Genomic DNA, 14,024 nt, shown 5'->3' with positions numbered 1-14,024 from the left:
CAGCACAACGCAGACAGGTATGAGCTGTGGAATGAAACCGGTAATGCCAGGTTAGATCACAGCACTGGCACACAGCAGGCACGCCGAGCTGCTACACAAGGCTGCCGTGGGACACACACTGCTGGGCACACAGCGCCCTGCACGCCTCTCTGAAGTTCTCCCCAGCAGAAGCACGAGGCTTAGAAAGGCACTCAGGCAGGGAGGGCACTTTGGTATCTGCCTTTTCTCTCCCACTACACTCAATTTTGAAACATTGAGAAATGCAGAACGTTCTCAGGAATGAGAGACAGACATCTGTCACCTTTTCTAGTCCCATATTTGCAACCAAGCAACTCAGTGGCAAGCTGGATGCAGGTTACTATTAATATCCAAACTATTTCCTTTCCTTTCTGAAAGCAATTTGTGAGAAGGATGCAGGCATTCCATTTATTGAAAAAGCACTAATTAGGCAAGGAGGGGCTGAGGAAGTCACTCTTCTGCCTCTAGAAGCACACACAGTCACTCTCCAAGGCAAGAAACAGCAGAGCCTCTCTGAGAGCACGCAGCAGTGTGCTCTGAACCAGCAGGCAGTGCCAGGGCAGAAGCATCACAGCCCAAAGCTCTCTGAGCAGGCACAGCACTGCCCTCAGAGCACACAGGGCTGAGGCACCCAGGCAGCCCCGGTGTGCAGCGCAGGCTCTTCCCACTGCCCAAACCGCAGCGCTGGGCACCAGCCGTGCTCAGAGCCCAGCAGCCACACACGCAGCCCACGAGCGCAGGGCACGTCCCACCCTGTGGGAGCACGGCACCGAGCTGCACGGAGGGCAGGCAGGAAAGCACGCAGAGGACGAAAGGACAGAGGTAGGATTAAAGCAGCGCCTTGATCCCCAGCCAAACTGCTACCCATGAGCCCGCGCAGCAGCCAGCGCCGAGTCAAAGCCCCGGCTGTGCTGCGCTCCGCTTGTAAAGTCACATTTAGATGTATACTTGCAGTGTTCTTTGCCCGGCTGCTGGCTAAAAACAATGCCTTTGTCATCAAATCTCGCTTCAGCAAGCTGACGTGACGTTTTTAATTCAGCAAGTAGGATAATTGCAGTTTGGGGTAAACAACTACAACCGCGCATCGTGAACTGCTCTAACGTTAAGCCCCAGCCCCCTGTCGCACCCGCAGCTCTCAGCAGTCTCCTCGTGCTGCTCCCACCACCCAAATGGCTCACGTCTGAGCCCTGCTGCTCTCATGCACCAACCAGGCTGGGGGAAGCAGCACAGCACAGCAGAAGCCAAACCAAACGCAGCCAGGGAGCTTCCCAACCAGAATGGAATGAAGTGAAATCAAACACGAAAGGAGAGAAAACAGACTACGAATCTTGGATAGTCCGTTCCAGGCACAGCCTCCCCTGGAGGTGTGGGTTCCACCCCACTCCCCATAGCTCACTGCTCCTTGCTGGATCCAGGTGATCCATAAGGTCTCTGCCAACCTGAGCCAACCCAAGGCACGAGTTGCCTCTGCCCTCCGAGGAGCACAGGGCAGCACACCTGGGTCACACGCCAGCACTTCCACTGCCAGCTGCACAGCCCAGAACCCCAGCAGCCTCCCCACCAGCACAGAAAGGATCTGACACCCAGCACAGAACTCACTCACTCACCCCCAGCCCAGGCCATGCTCAACTGCAGGACAACACCCGAATCCATCTGGGACTGCAGGAGATGCGGACGGTTGGCTGCCTCTGGGATGAATCACAGCACACAGAGGTGGCAGTAACTGCTGCTCAGAGGTGGTGCTCCAATAGGCTTCCCCTCTTCCCTCATCCAAAGAAAAAGGGTGAAATTACAACAAAATGAACAATGCTGAACAAGGGAACGCAGAAGAGTGAAGGAGATCTGATACAGACAAAGCATTCCTGATCAGTTTCGCTCAGAAGAGACAGAAGCAGTCACAACTATGTTGGCAGCGGCTCCAAGAGCGTGGCTGTTTGTGCAGGAGACTGAACAGCACTGCACCACGTGGGGAGGTCGGGCAGCCCGGGAGGCTGCTGCTCCAGCACTTCATCACCAAACGTTTTCAAACAACCCCACCCTGCTCCTGCCATTGTTGTCAGAGAGGGAATTCCAGGCAGAACAATTATTTCCACATTCTTATTGTTGGAAGCAGCCGAACGGTAATCCTGCACAGCAAAGAGATGAAAGTACCTTTCCCCGATCACACACCTCTCCCTATGGAGGTGAGCACCCTCTGCAAGCACCTGGCATACAGCAACACCAGGGCTGTTGGATGCAAACACCTGAAGGTTTTTGCTGTCATCACACAGCAGTGTGACCGGATGGGTGCTCATTAAGCCCTTCATTAGGGCTGGCAGAGGGGTCCTTTGCTGGGGGAAAGGCAATTCTCTGCTCCCTGGACACGCTGGGACCAAACTGATGGGGTTCCACAAGGGCAGAATCCTACAGCTGGGGAGGAACCCATCAGTACAGGCAGGGCCAAGCTGGAAGGGGATCTGCAGAGGAGAACCTGTGGGTCCCAGGGGCTGCCACGGTGGCCAGGTGACATCTTCTCTGCAGATACTCAAACCCAACCTGGATGCTTCCCTGTGCAACCTGCTGTAGGGAGCCTCCTGTGGGAATGAGCATTGGACAGGGGGAGATCCAGAGGTCCCTTCCACCCCCTACAGCTCTGGGATTCTGTAACTCTTTCCCGTAAGGAGCGTCAGACCAAAACTGAGCACAGGAAGGGAACCTTAAAAACACTCCCAACTTCAAAGTGAAGCGGCAGAAAGTCAAACACTCCCTGTGCCACCAGAGCCATTCTGCCATTTCCATTAACAAATGAATGTTTAACAGAATAATCAGCTGAGAGTCTATTCAATGGATCCACACAAGGTAACTTAGTCACGGCACACATCAGCTCATGCACACAACTGTGCTCATGCTGCAATTCATCCGTGCACCTGCAGAAAAAACACACGGCCAGGCTGTGCCGTGATAACAGCCAGGAGCTGGGCAGGGCTGAGCTCAGCACCACACACACACACACACACACACACACACACACACACACACACAGCCAATCCCCACGAGTGCCCCAGATGGGCCACAAAGGAGCACAAATCAGGGGCACTTCTTAACCTCGTGGTGAAGACAGGTGGGCTGAGGGGAGAGGGAAAAGATACGGCCGCTCAGCTGTGCTGCCATGGGCTGCAGCACTCCGACGGGGAGCAGGGACTGCTCACTGTGTGTAGGAATGAGAAAAACAGAACCTGATTCAGCCCTGCCTCCCTCCCAGCCCTGCCTCCTCCAGGCACTTTAAATAGGATGTCAGCACTACTTGTTTGTACGCCATTACAGAAAAATGCTGGGTTTCTTAATACTGCGTTACAGAACAAAATGTTACTCAATTCTTTCCGTAAAGTACCAAGGAAGAGCTGTGAGACCATATGCATCCGAAGGCATCCACGTGCTGGGATAAGCTGTGGTTACGTAAGGGACAACCGGCGCCTGCCCACGGGGAAGAGGAAGGATGGGCTGCCTTCCCTACGCCCCGCACCCAGCGGAGCACTGTGGGCCTGCTGATGGAGAAAGGCAGCACTCACAGCTGGGTCACGGCTTAAGGCTTCGGCCACAAGAGCACACAGACAGAAGGAAGTCCCACGTGGCTCTCCTCTCTCCTTCAGCTCGTGCCATTAAGCAGAAATGAATCATCCTCTAAATGGCGAGTTCAGCAGCAAGCAGTGCCGCTGCGATCGCACACAGCTCCTGGAGGGCAAGCTGAGCAGCCAGCCCTGAGCCCCGGCCCAGCCAGCAAACACAACCCAAACCCACCTCCACCACCTTTCTATCTGCTCCCAGCCAAAATAAAGAGCTTCCGCTTGTGAGTGCAGCTCAGCACTGTGGCACTGCTCTGTGGTTGCTCACTGCAAGGCACGGCATGGAGGTGCTCACACAAACACACACTGCTATGCACAGCTGCCTGCTGAGCACGGACAGGGAGAACAAACGTTGCACTGCAGCGTTTGGAACGTTAAAGATCTTAAGCTGAACCAGACGCCACACGAGGGAACACCAAGAGTTGGGCTATTGCAGCAAATGAAATGACAACCAAAGTCCAACCCGTGGAACATTTCAGCCAAACTTGCATCAGCTCCAGCCACCACCGCACAGCTCTGACAACAAACCTCCTGCAGACCCACCACCCCTAACCGAGCACCTTGTAGCTGCTGCAGCACTGCTAACAGAGGTCCATTATAAGGGCGACACACAGCCCAGCTCCACCAGCACACATCGGGCTGCGTTTCTATAGCAACCTGGGAGGAAAATATAAAGCAAGTTACATGAAAATTATTCTCCATGACAATATATGTTAATGCTGGAACATTTTATCCAGAATGGCCTAGCAAATGTTTACATTCAGACATGTGTTTACAAAAATAAATAAAAGGGAACGTATCACAGCTAATGGATCGTCCAGAGATAACAACTGTAGGCTGTTTTCCTTCAAGTTTTAATCTATGTAGAACAAAATTCTTTCAGTTCACAGAAGGGAAAGCAAGCCACCTTCATATAGGTGTTTGCATGCTTAGGTACAGCACACCTTCTTTAAAAAGCAGCTTTTCAGAAGACATAAACATGCTTATAACTGTGATCCTGCAAACACAGAGCACCTTTATACCTCGCTGCAGGAAAAAAATGTGTTCAGTGAGAGGCTGAGGTGCTTGGATAGCTGAGCAGCCCATGCAGCAGCAGGGAATGGCTGCGAGCTGCTGAGCACTGGGACTCATTGCACTCCTGCTGCCTGCAGCCCGCCAGGGTCACCCCGTGCCCCACTGCGCTGTTGGGCACTGGGCACAACTGCTCCTGCTCTCAGGGAACGCACCTCTGCTTTCTACCCCTCTTCTGAAGCAGGGCAGCAGGGCTGGCCCCATAGGCAGCCATTTGTTGGGCTCCCCGCTGCCTTGGCTCGCGCCCCAAGGAGAAGCCGGAAGGAAGAAAGTAGGTTACAAACGGCCTGCTGCCCTCCGTGCTGCAGCGCACAGCTGGGGATGGGGCGCAGGGAGCTGAGCAGGATGGCAGCAGGCCGACGGCCCCACGCTGCCACCAACCTGGCTCTGCCTTCCGCCTCCCCGCCTGCACAACAGCGCCCGAATCACCAGAATCGTAACTTTTTATGACAGTGGGAAAACTGCAATATTCTCTGCGAGTTCGCTCCACCCTGTACATAAAAACTGCTCAGAGGTCCAACCATAAAGCAAACTGCTCTCTTTGAAGTGCACCTTAAAGCCCTTTGTGTTGTGACGCGGATGTGAGGAACGCAGCACGCTCACATTTTACATAACCACACTCACAGCATCGTTTGTTCATCCTTTGGCGGCTGTTGACAACAGCAGCTGGGTGAGCAGGACCTGCAGGGGAGCAGGGCTGCTGCACACCCCCAGCATTCCAGGCCTGCTCCACTTTCCCCACGGCCCATTTGCTGCAGAGCCCACAGCAGCAGCGCCGTTATCGTTTCAGCTCATTCAGTCACCCAGCTCAGCACAGACACGCTTCCAGCCACATTTCTCTCTACAACAATACACAGATTCCTCTCTCTCACCATACAATGAAAAGAGAAGAGCTACAGATCTTAGGCGAGAAAAATCTGCAAAGCAAAGCACAGCGGCAGTTGCTAGGTTTCTTTTAAAACCTGCTGTAATTGCTATGATTGGATTCCTACCAGAGCTCCTTGCTGCAGCAGAGGGCCTGAACATCATTCTCACAAAAGAACTTCCAAACCCAGGCTGCACATCTGCCACAGGCATTTGTGCAGAAGCGATGGAGCACACCGTGCCCCCGGCCCCACGCACGTACCACCCATCCTGCTGTGTTTACTTACTGGGGAAAAATGCACCCATGCTGAGAAGTCATCTTCTCCATAAGTGCAGGCAAACGCGTGCTGACAAGAAGTAGAAGCTTTTGCAGGCAGCTGCCCTGCAAACTGAGGTGATCCCCACAAAGCCGGCTCCCGGTGAGCTGAGGTGCATGCAGCCAGCAGACCTCCTGTGCAGCCTGCACTGCTAAGGGAATTAGCAGCAGATGGACGAGGAAGCCATCAGGATGATCACGTCCAGTCCAGTCACCTGCACTGCTCCACAGCAGAACGCTGTGACTACAACTGCCACACGGAAAAGAACCCCACGGCTGAAACACGGCCGTAAGACAAGGAGCTCACTTTAGGAAGAGTTCCTCCTCCCACAGCAGTGCCCAGGGAGCAGTGGGTGGATCGCTGGCCCTGGGGGTGTTCCAGAACCACACAGATGTGGCTCTGAGGGACACGGTCAGAGGGCACGGTGATCTCGGAGGCTTTTTTCCAATGTGAATGGGTCTGTGTCTCAGAGCTGGCCTGCCCACACGTCCATGCAGGAGAGGCAGCAGGTCTCCCATGGTAAGCACAGCAGGCAGCCAAGGCAGCAGGCACCCCATGCCTTGCTCCCCACCACCTCCATGTCCTCAGATCCTCCACATCCCAGCACCGCAGCAGCTTCACCCCACTGCCAAGCAGCTTCCTCTCACCAAGCAGAAATGAGGCCCAGAGGGAGATGGAGATGCAGGATGATCTCAGAAAGGCAGGAAGAGAAGTGAGGAAGCATCAGAAGACAGACGGGCTAAAATTAGAAGCAAGAAGGACCAGAGGAGGAGAACCGAGGTGGGAGCAGAACCTCTGAGATCAGTTCCCAGGAGTGGAGGGGAAACAGAAGGGAAAGGAAATCTGGCATGTGAAGCAGAAGCTAGCAGGCAGAACAGGCTGCAGCAGTGCATTCAGCATTTTAAGACTATAACCCACAGCTTTCTGACTAAAGAGCACTACTCAGCACACCTGGAAAAAGCCACTAAGCTGACTTCTCATTCCATCTCCCCTGCTTTGCATGAGGGCTGACTGGAAGGCAACTCAGCCCCCACAGAGCACACTGAGCACCCCAGCACCAGTGCTAAGAACTTCTGGAGACAGCTCAGTTCACCACCATCACCCCAGGAAGGCACCTATGACCCCATGAGAACCTTCTGGGCTGCAGGAAGGACACACAGCAACAACAGCAGCACCCAACACGCAGCAGGGCCACGATGCAGCAAGGAGAAAAACTACCAGCTGTCCTCATCCTCCAAACCAACACATCTCAGGTATCCTGCAGAGCTGATGGGACAAGAAACTGTTACCAAAGGTGAGCCTCCAGAAGCACAGGTTTTCCTTCCACACCCAGCCTGCTCAGGAAGGAGCAGCTTTACCCCCCAAAACACCCAGGCTTGTGTTCCTTGTGCACCCAGCTTGGCTCCAAGCACTGGGGTGTCTGGCTGCGAGATTAAAGCATGCAGGCAGCAAGCAGCAGCCCACACCACGAGCAGGGTGTGCTGAGCAGGGCATTCCCCCAGCACACACCCCAGCAGCAGCACAGTCAGTGCTGTCAGGTACCCGCTGGCAGCAGCAGGAGGCCCAGCACACAGCAGGTGCAGCATGGCTCCGTGCGGCCAGCAGCACACACTGCTGTGATAACAGGCATTGCATAACCCGCACCAGCCACCAGCACACAGAGTGGAAAACAGACCCAGAGAGTAAAGTCTACCAGCAGCCCGCTGCTCTGCCACAGCCCAGCACAGCCGCGCTGAGCGCAGAGAACTGCCCTGGGCACAGCGTTCCCAGCAGAGCCACCCAGACCCCCCCAAGCCACTGCCTGCCCCCAGCCCGACCCAGGGCTCAGGAGCAGCTCGGGGCTCCTGGCACCGTTTGTTTACACGGAGCGGTCACGGGAGAGGCTGGAAGCAGGATCCAGCTTTACTGCTCTGAACTCCTGCCCAGATGAGCTGATAACATGTGTGCACCAGCTCAGCCAGGGCAGGGGGCACCTTCGTGTCTGCTTTATGGGAAAAAGAGATGGGCCACAAAACGGCAATTCGGAATTTTATCCTTAATAATAAAGTTTCCATGAACCCTATTTCCCTTTACAGCCATTCAGAATATATATTTTTTTTAAATTATTGTTTCTAATTACAAACTTTCACCGCAGGACACTCAGAAGTGCAGGATTTTCAGACAGCCTTCTTCTGCCAGCAGACCAACAACTCCATGCTGCGCTGGTGCTGCAGCTCTAACAGAGGCCCTCAGCCCCTTCCATTCTGCACACGGCAGCACAGAGCCAGCTCCCTCCGACCTGCAGCCTTCCACATCACACACCAAGAATCACAGACCTATAAAGCTTGAAGGAGATCTCCAAGACCATTAAGTCCAGCTGCCAACCCATCCCCACCAGCCACATCCCCAACACCACACCTACGAACCCACAGCAGGCCTGCAGTAACACCTCTTGGAGCAGATCAGCACAACACGGGAGGGAAGGAGACATTTGCAGCAGCTCACACATAGGAAGGAGGCCAGCCTTGTGGAGACAAAGCTGCTTTTGCACGCACACACACACACAGATGTTTCCTCCCCTTCCATCCCAAAGGCCCTTAAGCCCCCCTGCAGACTCCGTCCCGCTCACACAGCCCCCACAGCAGCGATGCCTCAGTGCTTCCACCAAGGCTCCGGCCCCACAGCCGCTGCTCTGCCCGCACAAAGCCAGCAGGCAATCAGGAGCTCACGGCCGCCATAAACTGCAGGGGAAGATTTATTCTAAAAATACCAACCGGTTACGTTCGGTTCTCAGACGTGGGAAAGCAGGCTGCCGAGGGATTGGGCTGGTTTTTTTTTTTTTAGAGGATAAATAATTCAACGCATGAATGCCAAGGGCAGCACCGCACGCATCCATATGGCGGGGCCGAGCAGCAGCAATGCACATCAGCGGGCTGACAGAGCCTTCAACCCTGACCTAGAAAACGCTGCGCTCCCCGGGCTGCAGCACGCTCTGCGGGGCGGCCCCCCCCCCCATTCCCAACATCCGCACGCTGCATTTTTGGCCTCCGTTGGCAGCAGCTGCACTGCAACGAGCAGAACAAACCGCCCACGTGACGGGCTGAGGAAAATGAAAATCATCTCGGAGGGCCGGGAGCTGCGCCTGCGTGCTGCCAAAGCTGGGAAAGCCCCGGCACTGCCCTGCGGGTCACGGCCGCACCGCCTGCGTGGGGCCACCCAGCGCTGCTCCGTCCTGGGGGCACCCGGAGCTGAGCTGGGCACCCAGAGCTGCCGCTGCCTCGCCAGCGATCAGACCTTCACAGAGACGATGCCATTCTCTGAACCCAGTCGTTCCCTCGGTCTGGTAATGCGTGCACACAGAAACCTCACCGGCCCGAAGAGCGGTGTAAACAGCGCAGAGTCTGAGGGCGCTGCTATAAACAGAGCTAATGGAACCGGTGATTGGAAATGGATCTTGAAAGCTGTCAGATCAAAGCAAGATCTCTGCCACGCAATGGCTGCATTATCCTCGGAGCCACGGGGCTAATACCATCCATAAAAACATTTTGCTCAAATAAGTTCAGGAACGGCAGCGTTTCATCTGTCAGAGGTGTGGGGCTCTCACAGGGTTACCAGAGCACACACAGCAGGGAGATGAGAGCAGCTTTCCAGGAGCCCTGAGCCCAGCTGCCACAGCCCACACAGCACAGCCAGGCTCCTCAACGCCACCAGCACCTCAGCTCCTCTCCTCCTTGTTTTCTTACAAGCTACGAAGGAGACGGCAGAGCAGCATTCCCTGCAAGGAGGCACAGAGGAAGCACAGGGTGCTGCCATTTCCCACAGCTCTCCTTTAGTGCTCCTTATGGCTGCGCTCAGTGGCATACAAATTACATAAGAGTTGGCTGCGAGGCACTCCGTGCCCTCAGCTCCTCGCCTCCCCTCTCGCAGGGGAAAGGAAAATATTTCAGAGCTGCATACAAATCATTCCTGCTCGGTGTCACGCAGACGGTTTAAATTAGACGGGGGTAAAAATACAGGCGGGTTTATCACGAAACACCACAGCCTTTGATACAGAGACACGACCGGTTTCCCCACGCAGCCTCGCTGCCGCTCGGTGCCAACGGAGGTGCTCAAGGAGCCACGAGCACAGCCAGCAGGGAAGGCCCGCCCGGCAGCACCGGCTCTGCTGGGCACCAAGCACCAATGCCTGTCGCTACTTGCTGCGTGACGACCGCCATTACATCTCCATGCCAGGGAGGAATTTCCACCCGGAACGCAGACGGCAGAGCCTGAAATTCAGGTACTGCTAGCAGGCCAGGAGAGCAGAGATCTGCTGCTTGTTTGCCCTGTGCAATGCAATTAAGCAGCTCTGGTTGCATGAATCTCCTTTCTGTGCAGCAGCAACTCTCCAGCACGTAACAAGAAGTCCCCAGCTACAGCTACAGCCCGCACCAGGCTGATCCACAGAATGGCCTGGGTTGCAAAGGAGCACAATGCTCATCCAGTTCCAACCCCTGCTGTGTGCAGGGTTACTAACCAGCAGCCCAGGGCCACATCCAGCCTGGCCTTGAATGCCTGCAGGGATGGGGCATCCACAGCCTCTTTGGACAGACTGCCCCCAGACAACACCATGTGCACAGCACAGGACACCCAGGCACTATTTCCCAATAGCTGAAAGCCCTTCCTCACTGCCAGCACAGTGACCACACAGGCCCAAACCCAACCAAGCCCAGCACAACGCCACGGGGTCCCCAAGCAGCACTGTCCTGGAGAACTTCATTACAGAACATCACCTTCCTTGAATGCCCAAAAAAAAAGGGGTAAAAACAATGGTAACACTTCCAACATACGTCCAAAAGCCACAACATCAAGCCCAAGCGTACAGATTAAATGCTGCAGAGATAGATGTGTCAGGAGCCTCCCTTTGAAGTATCTGCAGGAAACACTGTGATGGCGCAGCCACGTTACAATTACACAGTTGGAATAATCACCACCAGTTGTAGGCAGCCCATCTGCTTCGCTGGGGGAGCACTGCTGGTGCAGCATTGATTAACAGCACCAGGCTGCAGTGACCCCAGAGAAATGCATTTGTGTGCTCTGCTGAGCACAGCCCTGCACGGCACCGGGGGGGTCTGCTCAATTAAAACAGAGAAGCAGGGAATAAAGTCACCCTAACAGGTTGCATGCAGGGGAAGCCCAGCACTTCACTGAAGGGTTCTGTTCCTTTTGTTTGGTTGGGTTTAGGGTGGCTTCTTGTTGCTGTTGAGTGGGGATTACAAGTTTTCTTCCTCCCCCATTCAAGAACTGATTTACACATTGGACAATCCATGCACTGAGTCTGGGAAAATGCCTTCACGGTGACATAAAAACAAAACACAGCACAGAAAAAAAATATCAATTCACCCTATGCCATATTCTTATGAAACAGAGATCCAAGAGTTCATTTCTGAAAGCAGAACTGATGGAGAAGCGCCGCGCTCCGCCTCCCCAGCTCCCAGCAGGCAGGGCTCACAACCCCAAAGGAGCTGGGAATGGGGGGCACGGCACACCAGGCTGCTGCTCACCCAGCTCCGAGCTGCTGTGCATTTTGCAGAGCAGAGCCTCAGCACTCGCTCAGCCACCACGGAGTCGACGCAAGCCCCAGCCAGCCCAGCGCCGCAGGCTCACAGCCCCCTGCAGCGGGATGCGGGCAGGATGCGCCCCAGCAAGCCCTGCACGGCTCCCGGGGGCCGGAGGGCTCTCCTGCAGCCAGAGAGGAAAAACCCAGAGCATCCCCACACGGGAGAGCTCGGCTCCACGGCGCCCAGCACACCTGGGTGGGAGCGGCCAGGCGCAGCTCCGTGCCGGGGCTGGGGCACAACTCGGGGCCGCTGCCTGCAAGCTTCCGCCGCAGGAAAACCGCTCGCAGGGCTTGGCGGTGCACAGCAGAGAACTTCCCCACCGAGACGGGAAGTCGGCACGGGTCAGGCTGCACGTCCCACGAGCAGCTGGAGCTCCGCGCTGTGCCGTCGGGCAGACGTGCTGCAGTGCTTACGGAGCACCCAGCTGCCTTGTGAAACCACCGAGTTTCTTTAAGTGAACCGGATCAGATGTTGAGGGCAGAGCACGCACAAAAGCACGTAGCAGAACACGCGCTGGGGATCATCTCATTTTCCCTTTGCGAGGAGCGTTTTCAGCCCCCGGAAAAAAAAAAAAAGAAAGAAAAAAAAAAGAAAAAAAGACGGAGAGACGCCATAAAGCCGCACCGCACCACAAGGAACCACCGCTCGGTGCCCGCACATGCAGCTCCGCGCCCCGCATCGCCATGCGGACAGACCGGGGTCGGGGGGGGCTGCAACCGGATCCCACGGCGGCCGCCCCGTCGCCCCGCACAGCCGCGGTGCCGGCTCAGGGCAGAGGGCGGGGGTCCGACGCACCCCTCAGCCCCCGGCCGCGCCGCCCAACGCCAGGGGGTTTCAGGCCGGACTGTGAGAATTTTTTTTTTTTTTTCCCTATTTTTCCGCGTATTTCCCCTCTTTTTTCCCCGGCCTCCACTCCGGGGCACCGACGCCGCACGGCGCACAAAGGCCGCTCGCGTCCGACGGACGGACGGAGCGCGGCAGCTGGCCGCGCTGCCCGCGGGCCCACGGCACGGGAAGCGGAAGCCGCCGCTCCGCTCGGCATTGTTCCCCCGCTCCGCTCCGCAGCCCCCGGCCGGCCGGCCGCCCCCCCCCCCGCGCAGCGCCCGTCGCCCTTTCTCCTTACCAGGCTCAGAGGGCCGAGGGCCGCCTCGCGGAGGAGCGAGGCCTGCGGCTCCGCCAGCCCCGCGGCATAGAGGAGGCGGCGGGGGGGAATGGGAGGGCGCGGCTGGCGCGGGGCTACTGCAGGGGGCGCGGGCTGCCCCTCCCGGCCCCGCGCTCCATGGCCCCGCCGCGCTCGGCCTTCGGCTCCGGCTCACGGCTCGCAGCGCTGCCGCCCGCCCGCTCGTCACCACCGCCGAGACGCCGCCGCTCACTGGTCCGCCGCGTCGGTGCGTCCCATTGGCCGGACCGACCAGCGCCGCCGTGACGTCAGCGCGCCGCCGCGGGAGGGGGGCATGGAAAACGCGGCACCGCGGCGCCCCCCGCACCCATAAACCTCTCCGCCGCGCGGGGGCTGACGGGAGCCGGGAGGCGGGGCCGAGGGCGGCTCGGGCGGCGGCCTCCATTGGTTGACGTGTCCCGGCGGCGCGGCGGCTCATTGGCGGGAGCTCGCGGAGGGGGCGCTTCCGGGGCGGGGCCTGCGGCCGCAGCGCAGGGCGGGAGGCGGGGCTCGAGTAGAGCCTGGCGTAGCGCCGCCGGGGCAGCTTGGCCTGTCGTGATGCGTGCGGGGCCAGGCCGCGCTCCCGAGCCGCCTCCCCATCGGCAGCTCTGTTACGCGTCGCTTCCCTCGGCTTTCAGCAGGCTTTCAGTTCTTTCAGTTGGCTAGAAAGTCCTGGTGGCGAATCCCGCAGCTGCCGTGCTGGCTCCCCGGCAGCAGCTGGCGTTCTTTCCTGGTTGCGGCTCAGGCTGAGGTCAGCGAGGTCCCCCGGGCTCAGGGTTAGCGCAGCCTGCTGATAGAGCCCGGCTTCGGCGCCCTGCAGACAGCCCCAGCTTAGGCCGCCCGCTCCCCGCCAGGCTGCTCGTCCCCGTGCTGCTCTCTGCTTTTCCTCTCCAATTCCACATCATCATTGCGAAATACCCGGAGGCTTTTGTTCTGTTTTTATTAACAGGCTTTCTTCTAAATAACCAAACCGTTCGGCTCTCCAAGCGAGGACGTTCGTTGTTGCCTGGACGAGCCTCCTGCCTTTGTCCCACTGGGCTGGGGAAAGCAGCCATAGTAAGTGCACGTATGCTTGGTGGTGAAGGCAGGCAGCCACGTGACGGCTCAGTTCCTGTGCCTGAGTAAACACTGCTGGTGCCTTTCGTCCCGCCTGGCCACCGCACTGCCCTGAACTGCTGCTGTGTCTCATCACGACACCCCTCTGTTCCTATCTGTAGAGTCTGAGCTGAGGGAATGCCAGCAGTACTGCTAGGTGCTGTTACCCAAAGGCAGCTGCTGAGCTCGACACAGCCTTTCTGCTTGCTGTGCGAAGCCTGATTGTTCCACCAGATGTAGCAGAAATGCAGCACTGGAGCCCCTTTGTGTTGTCAAGATAAACACTCCAGCACCCCCCAGGAAGAAGCCTGTTTATGGT

General features: G+C 57.1%; 1 protein-coding gene across 2 annotated transcripts in view; it reads right to left on the bottom strand.

The window, feature by feature from the left end:
* ANKRD11 (ankyrin repeat domain containing 11) overlaps positions 1–12,875 on the bottom strand; it is an 80,469-nt gene extending 67,594 nt beyond the window's left edge. Inside the window, exon 1 of one of the 2 annotated variants that reach the window (XM_048958790.1) lies at positions 12,575–12,875. The gene's annotated coding sequence lies outside the window, so the exon portion shown is untranslated. Of the gene's footprint in view, positions 1–1,625; positions 1,645–12,574 lie in introns of those variants that run through there. The other variant, XM_048958791.1, reaches the window with a different exon arrangement.
* Between the last annotated feature and the right edge of the window lie 1,149 nt (positions 12,876–14,024).

Source organism: Lagopus muta, chromosome 12, assembly GCF_023343835.1.
Source record: "Lagopus muta isolate bLagMut1 chromosome 12, bLagMut1 primary, whole genome shotgun sequence".
Taxonomy (NCBI): domain Eukaryota; kingdom Metazoa; phylum Chordata; class Aves; order Galliformes; family Phasianidae; genus Lagopus; species Lagopus muta.
The sequence above is the reverse complement of the archived record's forward strand: the minus strand, read 5'-3'. Positions and strand labels throughout refer to the sequence as shown.